Source organism: Trichosurus vulpecula, chromosome 1, assembly GCF_011100635.1.
Source record: "Trichosurus vulpecula isolate mTriVul1 chromosome 1, mTriVul1.pri, whole genome shotgun sequence".
NCBI classification, from domain to species: domain Eukaryota; kingdom Metazoa; phylum Chordata; class Mammalia; order Diprotodontia; family Phalangeridae; genus Trichosurus; species Trichosurus vulpecula.
In genome coordinates, this window is record NC_050573.1 from 123,615,360 (window position 1) to 123,628,952 (window position 13,593).

Here is a 13,593-nt window from a genome sequence, read left to right on the forward strand (position 1 = left end):
CACACAGTAGGAGATTATCACAGCATTATTTATTTCAACAGCATATATTGCATAAGATACCAATTCCTATCAATAGCAACATTCATTGTAGCTGTTTCCTTCTTTTTTATTTTTCTTACCATCACTCTAATATAGGCCTATGTTACCATCCACCTGGACTATCATAATAGCCTTTGAATATTTCTTTATCTTCTTTTTCTCTCTACTACAATCTAAAGTTTCTATTACTGCTAAATTGATCCTTCTTGGGCACATATAAAGAGAGAAACTTGAGTATACCTGAAAAAGTACTTAACAAATGTCATTAGTTCCACCCCACCCCTTCATTAGCTTTGCTAATGAAAAACCACTACAGGTAATTTCTATGACCTTAACTGGATAACTTGATTCATGATGGAAGTTGAAAGAATATAATCCCTCTGTAGCAGGTTGGGTTCAGAGAATTGCTGCTTTGGGAAGGAAAAAGCAGGACAAAAGACATATATGACCTAAAGGACTTAGTTGTGTTGGCTAGGTCCTTTTATAAGTTTGAATCACAAAAGAGCTAAAAGAATCTGGGGGTTATGGGCCAAACATTCAAAAAAGATGTACCTTCCTGCCAGCTGCAATAAGTGGAGAAACAGTAGGGGCCAGTAGTATCCCAGTAAAGAGCCAGCTAGTAACAATAGCAGATTATAGTTTATAGCTAAGCAAAGACAGCAGCAGCCCAGGCAAAGACTTCCATAGATCAGGAGATAAAATGGGCATCTCTGTAGAAGAGCAGCAAGTGGCGTCTTTGTAAGCAGATAAAGTTCCAGTTGGGATACAGACTTAGGAGAGTATGTTGTTTGGGAGGCATATTCTCTCTCCTGCTGGTAATGTAGGTGGGAGAATGTACCTACCCGCTATATGTTTGGTACTATTTTTTCCTTGTTATTTGCTTTGCTATTTTGCTTAATTAAATGAAAGAATATCTGAAAAGTGCTTAGCACAGTGCTTGGCACATAGTAGGCTTTTAATAAATATTCACTTCCCCCTTCCCTTTGACTTGCCCTGGTAAAAGGAAAATATCAGATGAGGGCTTGTGAGATGTGGATTCTAATAAATGTTGACCCAAAGGAAGCCTCAACTTGAGGGGGATTTCTTTTGAAAGGATTCTGGGTTTCACATAGATATATAATAATTACTTATTGAATTGAAGTAAAATAAATCTGATCATTTTATTCCACTGTTTAAAAATCTTGGACGGCGTTCTATTACTTGTTAAAGTTCAAACTCCAAGGAGCTGCCTTCGAGGCCTCCAGCACACAGTAAATGCAATCTCAGCAACACCACTGCATCGGGTGTGCCTACGCTAATCCAAACTTCATATGCCCTCTAGCTATTGGCCCTGATCATCTTGCCACCTGCCCTGCCCTCTCCCCACTCCCAGCTTTCCACTTGCTCTGGGCTCGGTAATCAAAATAATAATACCATGGCACCATTGTTCATGGAAAGGGCATGTCGATCGGTTTCCCTATGAATCAGCTTACCTTCCCTGTGACTCACCAGACACACTCTTTCCTGGCCATCATTCCCGTATTTGCATTTTCACCATCTATTAGAATATAAGTTCCTTAAGACCAAGGACTGCTTCATTTTCATGTTTGTATCCCCAACAAAGCTCGGTGCCTGACACATAGTAAGCACTTAATAAATGGTTTTTTTTTTCATTCACTCGTTCACTCCTTCCCGAATTCCCTTTGCTCCAGATGAGCTAGACCACTCTGCTAAAATTACCCCGTGCATTCTTAACTCTCCCCCTTTGAATAATATCACTGTTCCCTATATCTCAAAAGTCGTACCTCCCTCTCTTCACCTGTTGAATTCACACTCAACCTTTAATCTCTAACTCAATGTCACCTTTTTCAGGAAATCTTCCATGATCTTCCCCTCTCAGCCCACCAAAATCTATAAGTCCAAGCTTTTTCCATCATATTGTCAGAGTGAGACCATTTAGGATTAAAGAGGGGAGGAGAACAGGAGGGCAGGATATTATGGGATGTGGGACTTTCTACAAATCCACTAGGGGGATTCACAGGATTTCACAGGATGAAAGATTTTGAAGGTAGTGCACTGTGTATTATTTTATCTACTGTGCCTATTAAGTTACCATCAGCTAGCCACTTAGATCACTGTGTACAAGCTCTGGCTTTATTAATTTCCATAAACCAGCCTTTTCTCAAAGAACCTTGTATCCAAGCACTCAGGTACTATGGTGACAGGTAGTCTTTAAACACACAGCTGGCAGATAAGTTTCCTTTAAAAAACAACAACAACAAAAAACCCAATAATCCTCCATAAGCCTGATAAGCAACTGTAGTGTAGCTGTGGTTGAATAGTTGGTGAATGCCTTTTAAAGGCACTGTCTGCAGCAACAAGGCTGCCTGCGTTTAATTTGTCATTTGCACTGTTATCTCCAAGGAACCATTGTGTAATATTGCTAAATCAGAGTGCGTAGCTTGTTTAGCCACAGTTTTACAATTCACTTTGAATTAATAGCTCTCAGATTTGGGTTGACCATCACGCAAACCCATCCTATGAACAGAGATAAATTAACTAATAGATTTAACAAGCAGAACTGGTATGCTTACACTTCACAATAAATGTCCATTTTAATAAAGAGAACTATTTAGGGACATTTTATTAGGAACTATAATTTGAACATAGGCAAAGGTTAGCTTCATCCCACCAGTATCCTCTGAACTGTGTCCCCCAAATATTAAGAAAGCACATGAATCAGATTTCATGTATATTTATGGAACTATCAACCCCTTTGCGAATTGGGCCTTAATGGATGCTTGAGAACATAATATGGAGGTCTAAAATAGTTTTATAAAGATTATTAATCTTCATAATACCTCTTTGAAGTTGCTAGGAAGAATGAGTTACCAAGGGCAGATGGTAGGGGAAGGGTAGGGGGATACTGAAGGAAATACTCTCCTCTTTAATATTAAGAGACTCTCACTCTCAAAGGATGCTTAATTTAGGGGTCTCCTGGAAGATTTGGGGTGGGGGCTAACCTTTTCAACCTTGTATAGGCTCTTTCCAAGGTTTATAGGAGAAAGAGAACCACAGCTGAAATCATTTCTCCTATGTCACATAGGGAACCTATGTCTCCAGGATCTGGGAGAACTTCTCCATCCTCAGAGCCCTTAAATGCATTGGAAAAATACATTTAACTGGAAAGGACTTCGAAGACCATTTAATGCAATGCCCTACAAAGAAACATGCAGAGAGAATAAGTGATTTGCCCACAGTCAGCCAGGTAGTAAGCATCAAAGGCAGTATTTGAAACCACTTCCTCCTAGTGCTCTGTCCACTACACGGCTGGCTCCCTTCCATCTTCTATGCAAAAATACATCCCCACTCCTCCAATACCATTAAGAAGGAGCAACCTGACTCGGAAACCACCCACAGGCAGGTATTTTTGTGTTATTTTTGTAGCACTGACATCCTGGGAGCAGTAGGGAAACATACCCTTACAAAGGTCAGATTGGGAGAGTCATGAAAAGAGTAGAATTTAAGAGAATGAAAAATCTCATCAGATCAAGATCGTGATTAATAGCAACTCTGCATGCCCATTTGAAAATCAAAGAAAAGAAATATTCTTCTGGGTAAATCATCTAAGTCTTTAGACTCCCTTTTCTATTCTCTTTTCAGAAGGCAAGCTCAATTTCTCTGGGTATGGCCGGGGAGCAAGCATTGAACTGGAAATATTCAGGTATGGGCTTTGCCATTTACTAACTGTGAGACCTGCAACAATTTACTTAACCTGCCTATGTATCACTTTCATACACGGAAGGGCTTTGACTAGCTGTCTTCTCTATTCTTTCTCAGATCTAAATCTATAATCCTTATATCTCTATGCAATTTTAGTTTCCCTAACAAATAGGTGGGAACTAGGCCACAAATAGCTGAATTTAGGTAACCCATCATTTAAATTCATTCAATCCGTTCTTTTCAAAATAACTAGCTGGCCTACCTCCCTGGCCATCAACAATCATCTTGACCTTCATCCTGCCACTGAATTTCAATGACTCTGGAGGAGAGAGTGAGGCCTGCACAGGCCTGCCTCACTTAAATCCAATTCACTTGCAAATCAAGACATCACTCCATGATATCATTGGTCCTCTTCAAAAATGAAGGACAAACAACACTTGGTTGAAAAAAAGAGGAGCAAGGAGAGAGGGAAAACTAGCTACACCCCACAGCAGAGGAGTCTTTACAAGAAAGAATCTCTTTTCCCCTGTGCTAAGTAGTGTTTTGTGAACACTGACTCGGGCATAAATCAGCAGAGTTGTTTGTCTGATAAGAGAAAATGCTGCAAATTACAAAACCTTTCAGCACTGTACTTTTTGTGAGGTGGACAAAAGTAGCAACAGAAATGGGACAGAGAGGATTCTTGGTCAGGACTTATATCAGGCAGGATCTTACATATGATCTGTTCATCTTAGATTCTATAATGGGAAAAGGGTCCTTGATTCAAAGATTTTGTTTTTAGTAGTAAGGAAAGATAGCAACCGTATCTCTCTCCCTTAAATTAATATCAAAAGAAATGAAGATAATACTTGGATCTGTCTTCAGAGGAATAAAAAACCATTTTCCAGGTGGCTCATTAATTTTCACAAACTCTCCGGGAGACAAATTCATTATCCTTATCTTACTGATGAGGTAACTGAGACACAAGAAAGGTTAAGTTCACTCATCTGAAGATATTCAGTCCATTAACATCCAGAATGGTTGCAAAACCAGACCTGGGCAAAATGATGAAATAGATAGTCTGTCCTTGACATGGCCACCACCTACCTCCCCTTTCTGTGCCTTTGCTCGCTCATTCCTTCATCTTTATGTCCTCCCCATCCTCCTGCCAGAAACCCAATGCTATCATATTGCTTCTTTGCAGTGACTTATCAGATCCTTCCCCTCATACCTTAGCATGAATTAGTGTAATCTATCACCCCTGTCAGGGGGGGCTGCATTTTTAAAAGAGTACTGAGTGGAAAGGGCAATGTTTAACAGAATGAAATGAATGCATAGTGGTAGAATTTGGGGAACCCTAGTAAAAAATGGATACATCTCAGATCACACTACCTCCATCTATTTGTAAGGTTGAGCCCTGCTATCACTTTTCAGTCTAGCTGATGAACTCTGCTTAGTACCAACACTTACAGACATTTTAGGAAAGGCAACTACCATCATCCATCCCTGATACATTATGTACAGTATTGCTGGAATTTGGCAATAAGCACGCCCTTAGAATTATTTCTATAAAATAGTTTCTATAGGAGCTATGGAAAGCTATTTCTAACTTTTTGCTAAAACCTCATGGAGATACAAAATTTAAGAGCTGATAAACTAGTTTACGGACATCTAAATGGTATAATGGATAGAGTACCAGCCTAGAGTCCGGAAATACTATTCTTCCTGAATTCAAATATGTCCTGGGATACTTTCTAGTTGTGTGACCTTGGGCAAGTCACTTAGCCCAGTTTGCCTCAATTTCCTCATCTGGAGTGGGGAGAGGCTTGAGGCAGGCTAACCCACCAGAAGCTATTGCAGTAATGCAGGCATAAGGTGATAAGGGACTGCACTAGAGTGGTGGCAGTGTCAGAGGAGAGAAGGGGGTATATTCAATCAACAGGCCTTGACAACAGATTAGACATAGAGGATGAAGATCTGTAAAATGGGCTGAAGAAGGAAATGTCAAACTACTTGTATTGGGAATCAAGATGGGCTCTTAGCACTTATTCAACCAAGTGCCCTTGAAGAGTTTGGCTTTTGTTTCCTTGATTAAATTAGGAGTCCTCGATGACCTCCTTACCTCAAGGGAAAGCCTAGTTTACATTGGTTTGAGTAACGTTTGTGACATCAGAGACTTTTAGACCACATGGGTTTAAGTCGCATTTTTGTGACGATTTTAGGTCATGTGGGTGAGTCACATGTGTGAGTCACCTTTGACCCTGAACAAGATATATAAACCCAGAGGTTGGCTTTCCCTTTTTGGAGCTCTGAGCCACAGCAGGAGTGGTATGTGACTCTAGGCAAGCCGTTGTTAGGAGCTCCTCGGCTTTGAAGAAAGCCCAGATGTTGATGCTTCCCTGGTAACTGTATATTGTGATTTTGTCAGACAGAAATCTATCTGTTGATTTGTGTTTATTTGCTCTGTTTGTATTTGCTCTGAAGCTCAGGGTGCTAGCTTTTCTCCCTGAGCTGAGTGAATGATATTTGTATATTGGATTAAAGTAAGATTGTTAACCCCTTAACATTGCTTTCCTTAGTAAAGCCTGTGCTTGCAGCATTCTTGTTGTTGGGCTTGTGTTGGTTTTTCACCAGCAGCTGCTAGCCAAATTGTTGAAACACTACTCCAGTATCTTTGCCAAGAAAACCCCAAGTGGAGTCATGAAGAGTCAGATACAACTGAAACAACTGAACAAGAAACACTAGTTTACCAACTTATGCTTTAAAGGTATTGATGTAACCCTTAGTCAATAAGTATTTATTAATTTATTACTCTGTGCCAGGACCCCAAGGAACTCACAATCTAATGGGGGAAGACAACAAGCAAACAATTATGTACAAACAAGCTCAATGCAGGATAAATAGAAGACAAATTAGAGATGGAAGGCACTAGAATTAAGAGGAGTTGGAAAAGGCTTCTTCAGAAGAAGAGATTTTAGTTGGAACTTAAAGGAAGCCAAGGTAGCCAGGAGGCAGAGAGAAGAAGAGAGAATGCTTCAGTCAAGGGAGACAGCCAGGGAAATGCCCGGAGCTGAGAGATGGGGTGTCTTGTTCATGGAATGGCCGGGAGGCCAATGTTGCTGGATCAAAGAATATATAGCAGGGTGTAAGCTGTAAAAAAGATTGGAAAGGTAGAAAGGGGCTAGGCTGTGAAGGGCTTTGAATGCCAAACAGAGCATTTTGTATTTGATCTTGGAGGTGATAGGAGGGGGATAGGAAGCCACTGGAGCTTATTGAGTAGGAGGTAGTGAAACCTGTGCTTTAGGAAAATCACTTTAGTGATTGTATGGAGGATGGATTAGAGTGGGGAGAGGCTTGAGGCAGGCTAACCCACCAGCAGCTATTGCAGTAATGCAGGCCTGGGGTGATAAGGGACTGTACTAGAGTGGTGGCAGTGTCAGGGGAGAGAAGGGGGAGTATTCAATCAACAGGCCTTGACAACAGATTGGACATAAAGGGTGAAGACTGAAGATGATAATTAGGTCTCAGGTCTAAGGGACTGGGAGAATAGTGCTGCCCTCTCTGGTATGAGGGAAAGTAAGAGTAGGGAATGTTTAAGAGAAAAGAAAATGAATTTGGTTTTGGACATGTTGAGTTTTAGGAAATTACTTAACCCTCATTTTTTTAGCTACTAAATAGAATATTTCATAGCCATCAGATTCAAACAGATCCCAAGACCAAGAGGTATTTAGGGAGTGTAAGAATGGGGACAAGTTCTTAGCAATCTGGAACATTTCATCTACTATGAGACGCTGGAATCCTCAGGAGAAGAGTAGGTTGTACTTCTATCTAAACCATTCCTATTTAATAATGATGGGTCCTTTACTTTTTTCTTTTAAAAAACACATTTGAAACATTTGAAGCAAGCAACAAGAAGCATTCTGACTTCCTTTGGTGTTCTTTTCTGATAGACATCAAGCACAAAATGGCGTGGCAGAGGCCAGAGTAGCAGAAGTCCCCAGCTCTACTGAAACATCAGTTTACTTAAAGACATATCGCCAGACATCATTATCAAAGACATGGGATGCCCAACCACATATGTGTATTGATCACATGTATTCTCCATCTATTCCTTCCCTCAGCATCGGCGTGGAACCCATGGAAGAGTATAGCCATGTATATATAGCCAATCTTTTTTATCATTTATTTTAGTATGCAATTTGATTAAAAGTTTCTTGCTTTAATGTGTCCTTGAGCCATTAGAGAAAGCAAATACATTCTTTGGAGCTCATTAGTTGTGTTTTTTGAATGAATGGCTAGCCCAACAAAGTGCCTCACATCTGGGTTAGCTTTTTAGGGGGCCATGTATGAAGTAGGCCCCATGTGCTAATCTAGTATGCCCTTAAATTCCAGTGTTCCCAACCACTAAAGATGTGGAGATAATCCCTAAAGTGAAAGCTGATATTATTCAGTCCTTCACTAGATTGTAGAACTTTCTACCAAGAAAAAAAAATAAAAACAAAGTTTTGAGTAGTTTTCTCTTTTCCCTGAAGTGCAAATGTGACATTTTCTCCTGGTTACAGATTGGATGTGAAAAATAAGTACAGACAGATATCCAGGGGTGACAGGGAATTGCTTAGCTGTCAGTGCTGAGGTGTAGGTGGCTGGGTATTACTGATCAGAGTAAAGACCTGAGAGCCTCAGAGTCTGATTTCTGAACAAGGCCAGCAGCAGAGCAGATGAATAGGTAGCAAAGTGTCAGCAAGTCATCAAGGTCTACAATGAATGAAAGAGCCAGGCACAAGGGCGGTCCTAAGTCCAAGGCCAGCTTCTCTAGACTCCTGGGGCCAGCTGTTCCTCTTGTTGTCCTTGTGGCAATTCTCTCTCCTCTGAATTCTACATGATTTATATCCACAGAGGGTTAGGAGGTTATTATATCAATTGATCCTCACAACAACCCTGGGAGGTAGGTGATGTTATGATGTTCTGGACACTTTCTACCTTTCCACCCTTCGTATAAGACTTCCCTCCCAGAAGTCTTTGACACACACACACACACACACACACACACACACACACACACACACACTAATTAACCCCCTTCTTTAACTCTCCCTCTGGGAGTCCCCAGCTCCCTTCAAGGTTCACTTCTGTGTCACCTCCTATAAAATCCCTGATCTACCCTGATCTACCATAGTTAGTAGTGTCTCCCTCACCACCTAAAACTCCTTTATATTTATTTTGTGTCTACTTTGCATTTACTTATCTGAATGTTGTTTCCCTCCAGCAGAATGTTAGCTTCTCCAGGATGAAACCTGTTTTTCATTTTGTCTTTGTATTCTCAATTCCTAAGCCCAGTGCTTTGCATGTAGCAGGACACTTAGTAGATGTTTGCTGAATTGAATTCAAGTGGGGAGACACTGGTCTAGTAAGTGCCATAGTTTATATCTATCCTAAAGACTGATGTTGAAGGGAAGGGAGGGAAACAAGCATTTATACAGCACCTACTATGTGCCAGGCATTATCCTAAGTGCTTTACAAATATTCTCTCATTTGACATTCCTGGTGGTGTGTGAGGTCTTTAGGAATTCAGGTTTCAAATAGAAAATAAGGAATACTCGATTTATTTCCCAGGAACTCAGTAGCCCTACATCACAAGACAAAGTTTAAATAATGAATGTTGATTAGTGGTCTTATGTATTAATCCTCTAGGGCCAAGCAAGGCACATACATGGAAGGATAGTATGCTATAGCCAGGACTGACCTCTTGGTCCTTCTTCTCTAGCACCTCCCTTGTTTGACTTTCTTCCCACAGTAATTCCAAAGTTTGCAATATGGCCTCAGTTCCCACTTGTATTTGCATTAAAACAGGTAGCCACAATGCCTCTGAAACAGCTACCAAGCAAAGGCACAGGGTATCTCTGTAGGTGACCTGAAAAGCCCCAGAGAACTGAATGTACCACCTACTTTCATGCGCGAAGTCTGTTATGAATAAATATTGTGAATAATTTCATTATACATGATGCTTGTAGGAACACAGAATTTGTTTACTTCAATGGTTGGTGTGTGAAATTGGACTGATATCCAATGGGCTGATATACCTTTGTAAGGAGAAGTTATCCTTCTAGCTTCTTCAAGAGGCCCTCCTGAAATTTGTCCTAATCACCAATCCACCAATATTTGAGTTCATCTAATGGGGCCATATTATTCGGAAAGTACCAAGCCTTTTGTGATGCTCTGGGAAATCTAACTCATGAAACCAGGTGATGTGTTTGGAGGGGAAAATGGGGAGGGAAGGTGGTCCATGATGATGATGGTGGCCTTCTATACTGGTGACAATGACTGTGCTGCCACAAATCTACCCCCCACTCCAAAGCAAGGTTTCAGAAGAACGAGACACTGAAGGACTGAAGTGAGGAGAGGTGTTGGTAATTATTTCAGAAGAGCCTAGAAGGAGGGACATTTGTTTGTAATTTTGCAGGGGCCACTTAGACATGTCAGAAAGTAGACAGAGTGTTGGCATGCATGACAAGGAACAAGGAACAACAAACCCCTAAGTGTGTTTCAATACTAAAGAGAAGCTGTGGTTCTGAGGGTACATTTTGGAGCATATATTTTTGTCATGAAGTCAGCACACGATCTTAGACAAGGGTGGGAGCCAGGAACCCATGCCAGCATGTTTGGGGCAGATATTTCCAATGAGAGCAAAAAGTAAATGAGAGGGAGTGCAAAGGTTCAAGGGACTGTGGTATTTGCCTTGCCCTGACATCACATCCTGTGGTTTTTGTATTGTCATCCTGAACATATACTTACAAGGATCATAGCTTCTCTCTTGTTCACAACATAAATCTGTCCCCCAAGCAGCAACCAAAAGCATTCAAGAGCCTACTCAAGACACAGGGGAGAAAAAGACAAACCAAGCAGTGGACTTTACATTCTAATGGAGGGGGGGGGGGAATGATGTATCTTAAACAACAAATGCAAAATATACACAAAAGATCATAGTCATAGAGTTAGAGTAGGAATGTACCTTAGAGGCAATTAAGCCTTCATTTCACAAATGAGAAAACTGAGGCTGCGAGAGGTTAAATGATTTGTCCAAGGACACACAGTTTATAAATATCTGAAGTAATATTTGAATTCACTTTTTCTGACTCCAGGCCTGGTATTCTGCCCAACTAGCTTTCTAGTTTATAAATATGAACTAATTTCTGAAGAAATAGGGTGCTAGTAATCTTGGGGATCAGAATAGTCTTCCTTTAGCAGATGGTATTTGAACTGAACTACGAAGGAAGCTAGAAATTCTGGGCTGAAGGTGAGGAAGGGATGTATTCCAGGCACGTAGATGTATTCCAGGTAGGAAATGGAATGTTATGTTCCAGGAAGAGTTAGCAAGTCACTATGGCAGGAATATAGGTAGGCTGTTGCCAAACAAAGCAGTTCCCATTTTATTATTGTTTAGGGGCAGCTAGGTAGCGCCGTGGATAAAGTACTGAGCCTGGAATCAGGAAGGCCTGAGTTCGAATTTGCCCTCAGATGTTTATTCATTGTGTGACCCTAGGTAAGTCATTTAGCCTCTGTTTGCCTGTTTCCTCTTCTGTAAAATGTGGATAATAATAGCAACTACCTCCCAGGGTTGTTGTGAGGATCAAATGATAAAGTAATTATAAAGTGTTTACTTAACCCAGTAAGCTATATACATGGTTAGTTATTATTATTACATATAATTCTTTTATATTCATAAAATAAGAAACGCTTCTGGGAACTTATTACTTTTTAATTACTTTTAAATTTCAATTACTTTTAATTTTACTATCAAACACGTACCTACATACAATAAGTTATGCTCTGAGTCCACACAGTCTATTCTGACTTGTCTAATGGCAGAATCAACAGAATATTATTTAATAGAATATTATTATTATTATTATTATTATGCTGGAAGAAATAAAAAGCTATTGGGCCTGTTTGAGCAAGGGAGTGATATAGTCATGCCACTGTTTGGCATCTATGTGGAGGAGGACTGGAGAGGGGAAACATTAGATTCAAGGAAACCAATTAGGACCACTGCAGAAGAATAGGCAAGAGATGATGAAGGCCTAAATGAGGTAAATGGCTGTGGAGACGGAAAAAGGCAATAAGTTGTGCTATATTATGGAATATTACTGTGCTATAAAAAATGATGAGCTCAATGATCTTAGAAAAAACATGGAAAGACTTGCATAAAATAATAAAGGGCGAGATGAGCAGAACCAAAAGAACATTGTACACAGTAACAGTAATATTGTTTTAAGAATGATTTTGAGTGAATAAGTTATTTTGACTATTATAAATATCCATATTAACTGTAAAGGACACATGAAGAAAGATGCTATCTGCATCCAGAGAAAGAATTGATAAATAGATGTATGTATAGAATAATTTTACATATATATACCTATTTATGTCTAATGGTAGCCATCTCCAGGGCAAGGAGGAGGGGAAGGGGAAAAAAGAAATTTACATGATAATTTTGTTGTATATTTGAAAAGAATAGCAAGTTGTGCATAGTAGATTTGAAGTTTCATGTGTAATCGTCTTTTTTATTGTACTATGTTATGGAAATGCTTATTTTATTCCATAAATTAAGAAGAAAAAAAAGAAAAGGAAAGAAAAAATGAAGAGTCCCACTCCCAAGAGATACAATAGATGAAGAATCTATAACACTTAGAAATTAATTTGATATGTGGGGTGAGGGAATGTGAGGAGTCAGTGATGCCTCCAAGGTTACTTACTTGGGTGAGTGAAGAATGATGGGGCCCTTGACATAAATAGGAAAGTTATGAAGAAGGGAGAGTTTGAAGGAAAAGATAATGAGTTCTGTTTGGGATGTGTTTTGAGTTTAAGATGCCCATTGGACATCACTTCCAGTTGATCTTATGACTTTATGGGGTAGTAAGAAAACAAGCAGGAGATGATTTGAACAATCAGACTTCTCATGTAATGACAAGGGGAGTACCCCATCCCTGCCCTTTGCTAGCTGCCTTTTACAAATCTTAATCCTTTAAGAATATGTTTCCTGCCTCTTACCTATGGCTACCTAGTCTAAAGAAATTTCCTGGGCTAATTTCCTTATTCCTCTAGTAAGTATCCTTTATGTACAGGCTATTTCCCTCCAGTTGAATTTGTAAGCTCCTAAGAGATCGGGACCTAATGTCCATCGCCTAGTGTCAGGTACATAATAGGCAGTTAATAAGTGCTTATTGAATTTAAATAAGAGGCTCTTAAAGACTTAAGGCCAGCCCCAGCCATGCTTCACTTTACTCCCTAGTCCAGCGGAAGTAGAAACCCTTAAAGTTTAACCTTTTCCTCTCTAGAATGTTTGCCCTGGGACCCCACTGTGCTGACTGTGACTGCCTCCCCTGGTCCACAGTTTCCTGCAAGCCCTAATCAAATTCTAGGGTGCTTTTATCATTGTGCCCTAATCCTCTTCTCTCCTTCATTTCATCTCCCCTGCCCATCTCCAGTTCTGGAAACATAATCCAATCGATTCTGCCGCTGCTCCTGGATGTGTGTGTCACTGTATTTCCACACATCCCCACTCACCATTCCTGTCATTTTACATATCCAAGTGTCCCTTCCAGGCCACCACTTTCTCTTCCTCCCTCCCCACATTGTTTTCCCCATTAAAATGTAAGGTCCTTGAGAGAAAGGACTGTCTTTGCCTTTCCATTTTTGTTTTGCCTGTGTTTAACACAGAGTTTGGCTCATAATAAGTACTTAATAAAAGATTATTCATTCATTTATTTGTAAATATAGAGGTTGGAGAAAACTGAGAGACCATTTAATTTAACCTTTCCATTTTATAGATAAAGAAACTGAGGTTCAAAGAAGTTAAGGTGGATTCAATGACCT